The sequence below is a fragment of the Lycorma delicatula genome, chromosome 3, assembly GCF_047948215.1.
Source record: "Lycorma delicatula isolate Av1 chromosome 3, ASM4794821v1, whole genome shotgun sequence".
Classification (NCBI taxonomy): domain Eukaryota; kingdom Metazoa; phylum Arthropoda; class Insecta; order Hemiptera; family Fulgoridae; genus Lycorma; species Lycorma delicatula.
Genome location: NC_134457.1, coordinates 26556954 through 26571018, shown reverse-complemented (window position 1 = coordinate 26571018; position 14065 = coordinate 26556954).

The window sequence follows — 14065 nt, the reverse complement described above, 5'->3', positions numbered from 1 at the left end:
CAGGTAAAAGTTATAAATGTATTATAAACAATATTATTCTGGAACTTATCAAAACCTAATAAAGAAGATAGATTAAATTAAAATACTATACTTACATTATTTATTCACACGAATATATTATTATTTTTTTTTTTTATCCACTATCAGAGTTTAGATTACTATTACACTGATAAACATAATTTTTGTTTCCTAATGTTTGATACATGATTTTAAAAAGTTTTTTGATGCTGAAAACTAATATTAACTCAGAATCTATCAGCCACATTGTTTTTTAAATTTTAATTTTAATTAAAGGATTTTTTTTCATTTTTCAACAAATAGTTGTAAGCATATTACAACTAATACTGGACAAAGAATTAAATCATATCATAGTCACACATTACTACATATATATACCTATGGTTTGATGTGAACCAAAGGATCATGTAACGAACTATTACTTTTGTTTAACAAGTGTGGAATTTCTAAAAAATCTAAATATACTGTAAAATAAGCTTCATTGCAATCTGCAATCAGGCCTGTACCTCACAGTGAAATTATTCCAGTTACTGAGCCACCTGTGAATGTATGTTTCGAAAGCAGTGATGAAGAACCAGGTTACACTGCAGAAGACAACAATAATATTGATTTGAGTTATCTTCCAATAAGCCACATCTTGTATCACAAGATAAATTAAATGATTTGATTAGGGATTTAAATTTATCAAAAGATCAAGCTGAACTGTTAGGGTCAAGACTGCAAGGTTGGAATTTACTTTAAAAAAATACAAAAATTTTAGGTTTTGACTTTAGGCTATACTAAAACTATACTACTAAAAAATTTTAGGCTATATTAAGTACATGTGTTTTCTTTGCGAATGGGATAACCGAGCTACAGATAAACAATATGTTACCAAAGAGTGGAAGAAATGAGACAACTAAACTCCAAATGGAAACAATATTATAACCTCCTCTTCATATCAAGCTAGGAGTCATGAAAAATTTTGTAAAAGCACTGAAGAAGGCTAGAACTGGATTTTTGTACATCAGGCAAAAATTTCCAAATGTAAGTGTATTTTCATTGTTCGCACTATTGTTCATACTTGTTTTAAGTGTAATATAAGTGTGTATAAGTGTATATATGTGTGTGTGTATAGATTGTACCACTAAAGATGGTAGCTTGTGCATAAATTATTGTATCTTTCTAAAAGAAGAAAAAACTAATGTATATTAAAAATGATAGTGCTATCAGAACTGGCAATTATTTTTCTGTAAAACAGTAAAGTAACTTTTTTAAATGTTTTCATTTAAATTAATGCTAGTATTGATAGAAAAAGTACAGCTTTTAAGTGTGTCAAATACAAACATCTACACAAAAAAAAGAGATGAAAACTTTTAAGTTTTAGGTTTATTATCCACACTTTTTTAGCAGAATTATGGGAGTTTATCCAAATATAAACACATTTCTTAATCATATAGACCATTTAACGTTACACTCTGATTTACAGTCAACACAAAACAAACTTTTTATTCCAATATCATCTTTTATTATTGTAGAAATTTTATCGGAAGAATTTTGATGAAAATAATTTTGCATTCTGTGAATGAAATTGATTAAATTAATTAACACAGATAACCATATAACAACATTAGATAACCATATACAATGATGTTTTAAGGATACTGCCACAACATTTTTATAAGACCCTGTGAATTGTATTCCTCCATAGCAACTTTATATATTGCTTTTGAAAAAATAGTACCATATAATGATACTTTTAATTTTTTCAGTTATCTTGATTTAATTTTCTTAATTAAATCATTTAAAATTATTTTAAATGTCTATATTTTTAACCATATTGGTTTATAAGCAAATAGTTTAAAAAATCTAACAATGAATTCATATAAGAAAGTGTTGTAAATCATTAGAAGAAAGTAAATAAAATCAATTTATTATATTTTTTGCAATTATAAATTTCATTAAGTTTATTTACTAATCATTATTGTATCTATAGGGCTATATGATTGCAGTAAAATCTAAATGATATTTTTTCTGTTTGCATTTAATAACTAACAAAAAAACAAATTTTTTAATCACATACATGTTGTCAGTTTCGTTTTTCTAACTTATGCAATACAAGTAGCTGTAAACAAAAGTTTTTATTTTTAAAATTAATATAAAAAAAAAAATTGTTACTAGATAAAATTCAAGAAATCAATGAAAATAACAAGCATGTTCTTGACAATGGAATTCTGCAGAAACTAATCATTATTTCATGAGTAATTTTTACATCCTTAAAAGTCCAGTATTTTAATTTATTTGTCAAATAACATAATCATATTTATTCTGTATAAGGAACAATACCACCTTTCCTCTAAATATTTATCATAATGAAAAATGCATATGTCATAAAGAAAAACTGTCCAAATTTAAAAATCATTTAATAAATTTGAAATTTCATGCGATCATTTTTTTTTTTTTTTGATAAAACTATGATTTATAAATAAATATTAATTAATTTTTTTACAGAAATAATTTTAGATATTTACATGATGTTCAACACAAGCTTCATCTTATGTGGTGCATGCTGTATTGTAGATCTTTTAAGCATATACATTTGTAGTCTTGCTTTCTCTTTGCTACTTTTGATTGAAAATGTCTTTCCTAAAAGAATATTTGAACACATTCAATTTTTTTCAAAACATTTTAAAGTTGTGTGATGTACAAATTTTGTTTGTGTTACTAATTTATGGGTTCTTAATTAAATTTTTGATTGTGTTCTCAGAGGTAACTAACATTCCTACATATAAAAGATTTGTATTCATAAATTCTGTATTTAAATGTAATGCTGCTTGTAACAGTGGGCTAGTTTGAATATTTAACATTAGATAAAATGATTCAATCTGTTTAAAGTAATGTAATATTTACTGATTGTTGGTCTCATTGACGTTACATTCTATTAACTTATTTTATATCATTGTCAATTGTTTATTTCTTTTGCTAAAATAGTAGCTGTTTCACACTAAAAAAATACTATTGTAATAAATGATGAGTGGATGAATTTTTTATCTTGAAAAAATATATGCAAAAAATTATATGTATTTTTGTATGTACATAATTACAAATAAAATGACAGTAAAAACTGATAAAAATTATTAGGAATTTAATTTTATTGGCCTATAGTATAATTATAATGCCTATAGTATAATTATATGTAATTTAAAAACATTTACTGCATGATATATCAACATTGTAAACTTTGTTAAAGTGCTTTAATGTTTAAATTTTCTTAACCTTCCAAAAGAGATTGTTGATGTGGGTTAATTTGATTTTATACTCTATACAGAATTTAGTAAAAAAAGCTTATTTTTCTTGAGGTTATCAAAATCATTTTCCTCATATCTTTTTACATAAGTAATAACCATTGACATTTTTCTGCAATGTAAATTTTTACAATGATCCTTATCATAATTTTTATAAAGCCTGAGAGGATTATTATAAATATTAAAAAAACATTATTGAAAATATTACTAAATTATACTGTACTTGTGAGGTTTTTACACTATTCTGACAGTGGGTAACAATGGATTAATGAAAAGTACATGTTTACAACCAACTAATAAGCCCTAAAATATTTTGTTAACATTCCTACAGCAATGTAACAACAGTACTGACCTATAATACAAGATTGAATATGCTGTCTACAGTCAATCAGTATATAAAACAGTTACAAATCTAAAAATCTGAATGCAGTCTAGTTTTCAGAACAAACAAAGGAAAATAATTTTGCTTACGCACAGAATACAATTTTCCTAACAAGCACAACACCTCTGGAAAGTATAAAGTAACAACTGTTCCAATTGCACAGTGTTCTATATTGGTCAAATGGGAAGCAATTTCAAAAAAACTTCAACATATACTTGAAAGACCTCCTTAGCAAAGTAGAGGCAACATTTACTAATCATCTCGTAAACAGAAATCACACAATCATCTGCATTAAAAACAACCTGTATATATACTACGTGTGTGTATGTACACTACACATACATGAAAATGATTACACCTTAGCAAACTTTTACATCATGTGTTTATATATATTATATTCAAATTCTACATATGTTTCTGCATCATTTAAAAAACTGCCAGCAGTAGCATTAGCTACACCACTGTAAGAATATCAGCACCAGTCTCTGAAGATTGTCGTAAAAATGACTAAAAATGTTTTGAAGTTATTAGAAGTATTTTATTATAAAAATTTGATTAAGCATGTTGTTATCAAAGCTTATATATTTAAATTAATGCCATAGCTGATTATCAAGGATAAAATAGAATAATAAAACAGAATTGTTTGTTTAATTAATATGGTAAAAGTTAAATAATCTACATACAAACAAAACAAAGCACTGTAAGAGTGAAAATTAGATATCTCCTTAGGTACAATGCAGAAATTATTAGGAAAAAGTTTTTAAAGCTCAGTAAAAAAAATAAAAATAATTTTTTAAAGAGAAAATTATGTGCTATTTACAGTGTCTAACAAAAAATAGTATTTCATCCTAAATGGAGTTGTAGTAACTTTTAACAGAAATAGTTCATTTTTCCTATGAAATTAATGTTTACAAAGTAATAATCTTGTTAATAATGTTATCCATTATTATGATATATTTGTTAATATATGTTCTTGTAAATCTGATAATTTTTCAATTGATGAAGTTAGTGTGAGAACAGAGCACCTTTAATATTAAATATTCTTCAAGTTTGTTGTAGCAAAACTTTATTAACTATTCCTGATTTTCCATTCTCTGTATATTATCTTATTCAGTCAAATAATAGAAGTCAGTTGATCCTTTCATCAATTTAATGATTTGTTAATTAAACCCCATCCTATTTCTATTCTATTCTATTTTCTACTTTTTTTAAATATTAAAATATCAGTGAGCAGCCTCACACATTTCTGTTGTTTATTTTCTCTTCTATAAATGCATATTCCAGCACCACATGCTTTCTCCTAGCCCCTTGTTATTTATTTTACCTATATTCATTACTTTCTTGCTTGAAAAATTCAATTATCAGACATTTTCACACTTTAACAGTGAAACTTTTCATTATAATTACATCACAATATAACTAATAATCAGATCTCTTTTTAACATTATTAAACTTATGTAGCAGATTAAAATACATTACACACAGTTAAAGATGTGTTAGTTTTTATCCTCAACATTGCTATTAAATGTAATGTTTTTTTTTAAATCCCAATTTCAACATTTTTTTAGAGCAGTTACTACATAATAATATTATATTTATAAAATGTATAAATGAAAGCACCAAAAAGATAGAATATTTAATTAATATGAAAGACAAATTTAATCCACTACAAGTAAATGTATGAATATCAGATAATACAGTCATAATGTTTCAAATACAACCCACCTTCATAACTGCTATTGAGCAGTAGTAGTAAATTACTACTATAACCAGAGTTATATATAATAGTATAAAAATAAAGTTAATAACAACATTTCTTTGCTGCTTTATAAAATAATTTTTGTAAACCAATGTATGCATATCTCTCAGAAATGTGAGCTAGCAAATATTATAATACTTATAATATACTTCCAAAAATTATAATTAATCTAAAAAAAACCTTGATTTAAATTCTTTATGAAAAAACATACTCATAATTACTCAAAAAAAGTTATTGATTAAATAATGTTCTTCTAAATGTTAAATTTAACTTGTTTTTAGTATTAAAATGCTAATTTTAAATAATTTAACCATTTCTAAAAACTCTAATATTGAAAGGTAGAGCTACTGCCATACCACTACAAAAGTTTATTATCTGTATGATATTCATTATTAAATGAACATTTTTGCTAGAGGTGATGATATGTCACTTGAAAGGAGACAGATTTAAGAATTATGACTTTAGTGGTGGATACGGATCGTAATTTGAGTCCAAAATTATTTTTATTTGGTGCTAATAAATATAGCTATAGAAGATCTACTACCACAGACAACTGAATAAGAGTCCTGAAGCAATAATTAACTAGAATATGTCATTCTGAATTAAAGTATTTGGTCGTCTGTGGTAAATTCAATAAATTCTTAAAGGAATAATTTGTTTATTTAAATAAAAATCGCACATTCTGAACTATTACTGCATAAATCTTGTAAAGAAATACCTTGTTATTGATACTAAGCAGAAGAATAATCCCAATGTTTGGCATAATTTTTTTCTGCTTTTACAAATATTTTTACGTTTTTTTAATTACACTGTAAACACTTCCATAGCATTGAATTCAGGTACTACTCTTGACACAAATATCTGTCAGAAAATGAATTTGTATTCGTAAAAGCAATTTCAGATCATCATAATACATTAATAGAACTATAAGGGATAATGTGTCGGCATGGTATGCACATAAATACTACTGGAATTAAATCTAGAATTAGCCTATGTTTTGTTAAAATGTAAATTTATTCACTCTCTGGCCTTTCATTCTAAATTATAACTTATAATAACCATAAAACAGTTTGATGTTATAACAAATTTAATTATATCAGTATTTTTTATAGCAATAATGAATAAAACTTATGAAGAGGTGAAGACATGATTTGTGGAAGAGGAGTATTGGAAAAAATGATTGTTTGGTGAGATAATGTTATCATGTATGGATTAAAAGTAAAAATGAAATTCAGGCAGTGCTTGTTGTTCGCGATGAAAGGGTTAAAGCATGAAGTACTAAAAGCATATGAAGAAAGTACAAAACTGCTCCAGAAAAGAAAGAGGAAAGCTAAAACTACTAGGTGAACTTCTTGAAGTGCTAGATTTTAAATGTTTGAAGCATGAGCCAATAGAGGATGGTGGAAAAATAGGAAGAAGAGTATAGAGTACAAAATCATGGTAGCCAGATAGAAAGAAATGTCTGAGGACATTAAAAGAATGATCAAGGAAAGTACAGCATTGAAAATGTTGAATTAGGAGGCAAATGGAAAAGTCCAAGATATAGATTGAGAAAGAGGTAACTAGAAAAAGTTAAGAAGGATATTTTAAGTAGGGTAGAATAAGATAATGAGTTAGAAATTTATGACTCATGACATTCTTTCATAAAAGAAAAGGTTAGAATAAAGGAACAAAAAAAAGTTAAAAAACAAAGCCTGTTTTTGACAGTGATGAATAATTTCTTATGTCATATTAATAAGTGAACAAATATTATAACTAGTGATCTCCTAAAACTACTTAGGAATCATATTCATGTGTCATGTTGAATTTATTGACATTTTAATGCAGAAGGTCATGTAATTATGGTTGTTGCAGGAAACTGAAGGAATTACACAATCCAATATTAGCTTACTACTGTATCAATCATTTTTAAATTTAATTGTTAAAAATACTAGATAACTTTTTTCCTTTTTTGATGATCATTTTTCTGGGATTTTCCAGAATTGTTCTGGCTGTATGCCATTCCTGACACCAGTACAACAATGTTATACATACAGTATTAAGTATCTGGATACCCAAATAGTGAAATCTAACATTTAAACAGAGGTTAATAAAATAATTATGTTAAATTTTATATTATACATCTAGAGGGATTTGAAAAAACTATGTTACTCATATTTGTGTGAAAAACTAATGCTTCCAAACAGCAACGTGTCATTATATCATTCCCAAACATCATTTAGGTTAATATGTCTATGTACATATTAGTTTGTAAATGTTATACTTATTACAAGACTTAGTAATTGATCATTAATCACTATTCACTGAATTAAAATAATTAACAGATTTTAAGTTTGAACTGAATTAAATGTAATAAACATAATGCATTATGAAGTATTAAAAATCTTCCTTTACATTAAAGATAACAGCTTTAGAATCATTCATATCAGTTATGGAATATTTTGATAAATTTTATCATTTTTTATGGAAAAATGTTCTATTCCATTAAATGGATTTGACTTGGCAGCAAAAATTTATGGCAAATGAATGTTGGTATTAACTGATGATTCCTACTCTATTTCAGAATATACAATGTTAACCTCAGCATTTGGTGATGTCTGCCAAAACATTCAAAAAATGCTCCTGTATAGGTAACATACTACACAATACCTTTTCAGTCGGCATTTGTTTTCAGTAAAAAATTGTGGGCATACTCTTCCAGGAACAACAATTGTGTCAGATTGTTGAATCCAAGTAATATGATAAACATTTCTTTTTTTTCTTTCCTTTCTTTTCCTGTTTAGCCTCCGGTAACTACCGTTTAGATAATTCTTCAGAGGATGAATGAAGATGATATGTATGAGTGTAAATGAAGTGTAGTCTTGTACATTCTCAGTTCGACCGTTCCTGAGATGTGTGGTTAATTGAAACCCAACCACCAAAGAACACTGGTATCCACGATCTAGTATTCAAATCCATGTAAAAATATCTGGCTTTACTAGGACTTGAACGCTGTAACTCTCGACTTCCAAATCAGCTGATTTGGGAAGACGCGTTAACCACTAGACCAACCCGGTGGGTCAATATGATAAACCTGCATTGAGGCAAAAGGTGCACACATGTTAAAATTGATCATTCTAAAAATTTTACACAAGCATCAGTGCTTATACTAATAAGAATCTCTTTCTACAAAAGCAAGCAAAAAGATGTGACGAACAATAAAGTAATGCATAAATTCATAGCTGTACAGGTTTGTATCTACACTATATCAATTTTAGTTCCATTCAACTGATTCCTACATTAACTAAAGCTATTTTTTCCCAATCTTTTATTGATTTTCTTAGAAAATGATTTCATTGAATATGAAAACTTCCAAGTTTCGAAGGAATTTGAACCTACTGGATGAAAGATTACATTCCACTCTGTTATGAATGTCACCAAAGGTAATGGTTGGAATCTGTAATGACTGCTTCGTAAAAAATCATTTAAATAATTTTTGAAATGATCACACATGTCAGAAAACTATTAAAAAACAAATGATAATTTGGACTTCAAAAAAATCATGCAAAATATTAAAACAATTAAATAAAGAAATATTTCATTTATAAAATGTCTGAAGTCAAAAAATTAGAAAGAACTAGCAACCCAATTATTAACCCTTAATTAGATATTATTTTTAATAATAAAAATTTAAAGAAAAGTTGAAAAAGCTTCTTTTTTTTACTATTTATAATTCTATTTTTATTTAAAATACCAATATATATGCTTACAAAAAATCACTACCCGGAAGAAAAAACAGGAGTTCAAAAGAACCATAAAATGCAACAATCCTGCACCTTATAAAAAAAATCCCTTCTGGCATGCCGAAGGGAAGGTAGATTTCATTGATGCTAAGAAGGGGATAAAAAAGATTTCCACCTTAAAGTTAAGGAAAACTTAAAATTTACTCAATACGACAATGGTTGCATGTGAAAAAAGTTTCACAAATTTAGCATACAACAAGCCTCATCTTCTTACAATTCCAGCAACATTTTGGGCATCCCTTCCCATAAGGGTTGGTCATATCAAAAATTGTTTCAGACAAAATTTGTAGTTAATGTTTAGAGGACTAACAACCACTTTAAACAGATTCAATACTGTGCCTATTAAGGGAGGTATGATTTTTTTTTGTCTTTGAAACCCTATTTTTTCCACCCCCTGGGTCAGTGATTGGTGATATCAAAAAAGCTTTACTTAGGTAAGTTTTAGGCCCTTATCCAAAGAATAGTACGAACTTTTTAACGAATACGATATTTCAATTATTAAGAAAGTTATAGTGATATTTTGTTTTTTTCAAAAGAGCCGCCCCATTTCCACCCCCATGGTCTGATTTTGCCCATTTACAAACTCTACCAGGATTTTTGGTCGTTATATTTTATATATTAATTTGAAATTGATTGGTGCAAAAGTACAGCAGTTATCGTGTCCACAATAAAGTGAAATATATTTACAGAGTGTCCCATATAAAACGCAACCCAATCTTATATTGGTAGGTATTGAAATAATAAAAAGGCATGTATAAATATAAATGTAATTTTTATTATTACCATCCATTTAGAGTAAATGTTGGAAGTGGTCGCCATCTTCTTGAATACAAGCTTCAATTCTTTTTACAGAGTTTCTTGCAACTTTTTTCAAAGTTTGTGGCTGGATATTTAATACAGCTTGTTCAATATTGACTTTCAAGTGTTCGTGGTTTGTTGCTGTAGGCTTTTTCTTTGAGGTAATCCCGTAGAAAAAAATCCGCCGCAGTCAAATCTGGAGATCTTGGTGGCCAAAAGCCTCGACCGATAACACGATTACCAAAGAATTCCTCAACGAAATCAGAAGTTGAACCTGCGTAGTGCGATGTCGCACCGTCATGTTGTAGCCAGCGTTGTCTGTCTTCCTCTTCCAAGAGTGCAATGAACTGAAATAAAATATCCTGATATCGTTCTGCATTAATGGTGTACTCGAAAAAAATAGGACCGATTATTATCTTCCGCGATATCGCGCACCACACGCCCAACTTCTGCGGATGTAATTGTTTTTCGTGATAAACGTGGAGGTTTTCAGCACTCCAAATTCTACTGTTTTGGCTGTTTACGTAGCCATCCAAATGAAACCGTGCTTCATCTGTGAAAAATAACGAATCCATAACATTAATTCCCTCACACAGAAATCGACGGAACCATTGACAATATTGTAGCCGTTTTTCTTTGTCGGGCTCAACAAGTTGATGAACCGTTTGAATGCGTTAAGGTCGTAATTGTAATTGTTTGGTCGCCCGATGAACAGTTGATTTAGACAAAGTAATTTCAGGAGACAAACGTCTGATCGATTTATTTGGCGAGGCGAGTAATCGGTCTTTGATTTCCGTGACTGTATCTGTATTCAACACTGACGCAGATCTTTTGTGTTCCTTGTTATTAATAGAACCGGTCTCTCTAAATTTTGCAACTATCCTTAATACTGATGTTTTGTTAGGAGTTGGTTTATCTGGGTACTTATGGCGAAACAAATCTTGCACTGCAACCCCTGATTTCGTACTGAAGTACGACTCAACAATGAAAACACGTTCATCTAGCGAAAACGCCATCTTGTCTCTAGCAATACACTGAACGTTATGATTCCACTGTTGTTACTATCGGTAGTGTTCTACTGCGTCGCCGCGATGTTCAGATGTTGGACCAGTCCATTTCAGTAACGAGTAGGGAAGTAAGCTTGACTTTTGAAATTTCATGGATGAGTGATTGATGGGTTGTGTTTTATATGGGACACTCTGTATGTATATATATATATATATATATATATATATATATATATATATATATATATATAATGTATACATAAACTTTTGAACTGACAGTGGTTTTGGTGTCTGGGGGATTTAAAGTGCGAAGCTGTGTCGAAATTTTATTGAAGTCAAATCATGATATCCATTACAATAGGTAGCTTTCTTATGAAATCTGTGTAAAAATGCACAGAAAGACTTAAAGAAACAGCTACTGAATGTAAGTTAAACCAATTTAGAATGTATCTTTTTTACAACTAGTTTAACAATTATTTTTTCTTGAATTTTTCCATCAAATGAATGATTTATTTGAGAGAAAATTATAATGATATAAATGATTTCAAAATCAGCAAACTTCAGTTGAATACCAACACTCTGGTAGGCTGTCAATAAGCTGAAATCCAAAGTACTTAACAGATGCCCAGTTTGATTACGGAAAATCATCTGTTAACTGTCCGAGAAATTGCAAATGACTTAGAGTTGGGGTGGAACACACAATTTGGCATTCACATAGCTGCAAAATTTCTCCAAACCTATTTCACTTGAACAAAAAGAGATTTGTTTTGACAATACATAGAACGTGCTGTAGTGCGCCAACAATTATTCACTGTGATGAATCTTAGATATACAGGCACAATCCAAAAACCAAAGCTGAGTTGTCACCGTCATCCAAATACCAAAGAAACCAAGACAAGTGAGAAACAAAATTAAAATGATACTAATTGCTTCTTTTTTTACTACTGCAGAGATGTCCATCACGAAGATCCCACTGTCAACAAGCAATACTACCTGGAGTTTTTGTGTCATTTCTGTGATGCAGCTTCAAGAGACTAGACATGTGGGAATCAGAAAGTTACAGTTGCATTAAGAAAACACTCCTCTTCACTTATCATATCTAATCCAAGATTTCTTGGTTAAATATGAAATCATCAGGTTTTCAAGGTTCCACACTTAAAGGGGGAAGCCCTAAAAAAATTTTTTAAGCTTTATATGTTACAAGTTCCAGGTCGTTCTAATTAATTTCACTATTACTTTATCATCATTTTTATTATTTTATTAGTCAAAAATAATTCCTTCACTCCTTAATATTCTGGTGGGGTTGATAAATTAGTAATATACAAAAAAAAATCATAACTAATTTAATTTAATGCTATTTTTACAATTTTTTTTAAATTGAAGATAAAAACTGTGTTCTATTTTTCTACACATTTTAAACAGTTTATCATGAATGGGAAATTTGATAATAATTTTTTTCCAAACATCAATATTTTATAATTCTGATTTACTGTATATATTTTTTTAATTTTCCATACGGCAATTTTATTGTATCCATTTTTGTAAAAATAGAGAAAAATCTACTGAAAAAATTTTAACAAAAATATGTCTTTACCTTTTAAGACACTGAACTTATGATGATTTTTACTTGTCAAAGAAAATGAAAAACAAAATTACATTCAAAGTTACAAAACCACATCCAGTTAATTTTCTCGCTTAGTACCTTATCTGATTTAAAATTACCCAGCTACATATGTGATGCCTTCTGGTTCTTTTTCTTCTCTTCTTTCATTATCTGTTCCATTTGCAGTTACTTCTTTCCTTTAATTTTTATGATCATTTTCTTTTTTTTTCAGTGATCGCATTTTCTTGCTAAGATTCTAGTGATTTTCTTGGGGATACAAAGCTAATTTCCATATTATCTATTATTTCTGTATTACCAAAATTAAACTTGCTCGTTGACTCTACTACTGCTGCTTCTACCACCGATCGCAAAACACTTTTGGTTTCCTCACACTTCCATAAAAGACTGTGGAAGCTCTCATTGGCGTTTTGAATTCTTCCTTTCAGACACCGATTTAATCAATTTCATCAGTAAGCCTCCATTAAACTTTTTATTTTTTTCCTTCAGCTCCTCTGGTTTGGTCCAACTTGTCAGTATAACTTGAACCAGAAGGGTGTCTGTTTTAATGACAAGCCTTCCCACCTACCAGCTGTACATCTGACATGGCAGGTCAGCATGTCAGTCAGATCCATTATTACTTTATTTTAATTGTACCCATTTGACACCGTGCCTAGACACAATTGCGCCAGACACAGCATCGGGTCTTTTCAACATTTAATCCCTAACCGGAGTCCCTAGATGGTCATTTAATCCCCTGGAGTCCCTAGCCGGTCATTGGAATTGAGACACTGGAGCATGCCAGCCCCCACCAATGGGGCTGTCACCCTTTCCTATTCTAAAATCCCCTCTGGCATTCCTCCAGTTCCTTGGCTCGAAGTACCTCTTAAGAAAATACATGAACTTGCTTCCAGTTTTTTTCAATTTCTATCATATAACCAACCTATAATGGTCTCTGGTAATTGCTCAGTGATTCTAGCCGCACCTCTCTTGTTTCTCTATCTGTGGCACTGGAAAACTGTATTTTCCGCTGTATCTTCTTCATTGCAGAATATGCATTCATGTGTCACACGTCCCCCAATTTTATTGAAATAAAACTAAAAATGGCCATGTCCAGTCAAAATTTCCGAGATTAATCTCGCCGGATTTGCGGTTACACCAAGTATCTATGTTCGAGATTAACCTCTTAGTCCAATTAGCAGTACCTCTCTCCCTCCACCTTTCCTTCCAGTTTGTCATAAGCTTAACTCTGGCCTCTTTTCGATCCATCCTGTTATAGATACCCGTTCTTTCCTGGACTTGTAATTCTATTGGCGATGTTGAAGTAATCACGCACAATGCAGCATAAGAGGCTCTAAGATAAGCCGAGGCAACTCCCAGCAAGGCCCTACGATGAACTATAGTAACTCTTTCTAAATTTCTTCTTATTTGCAGC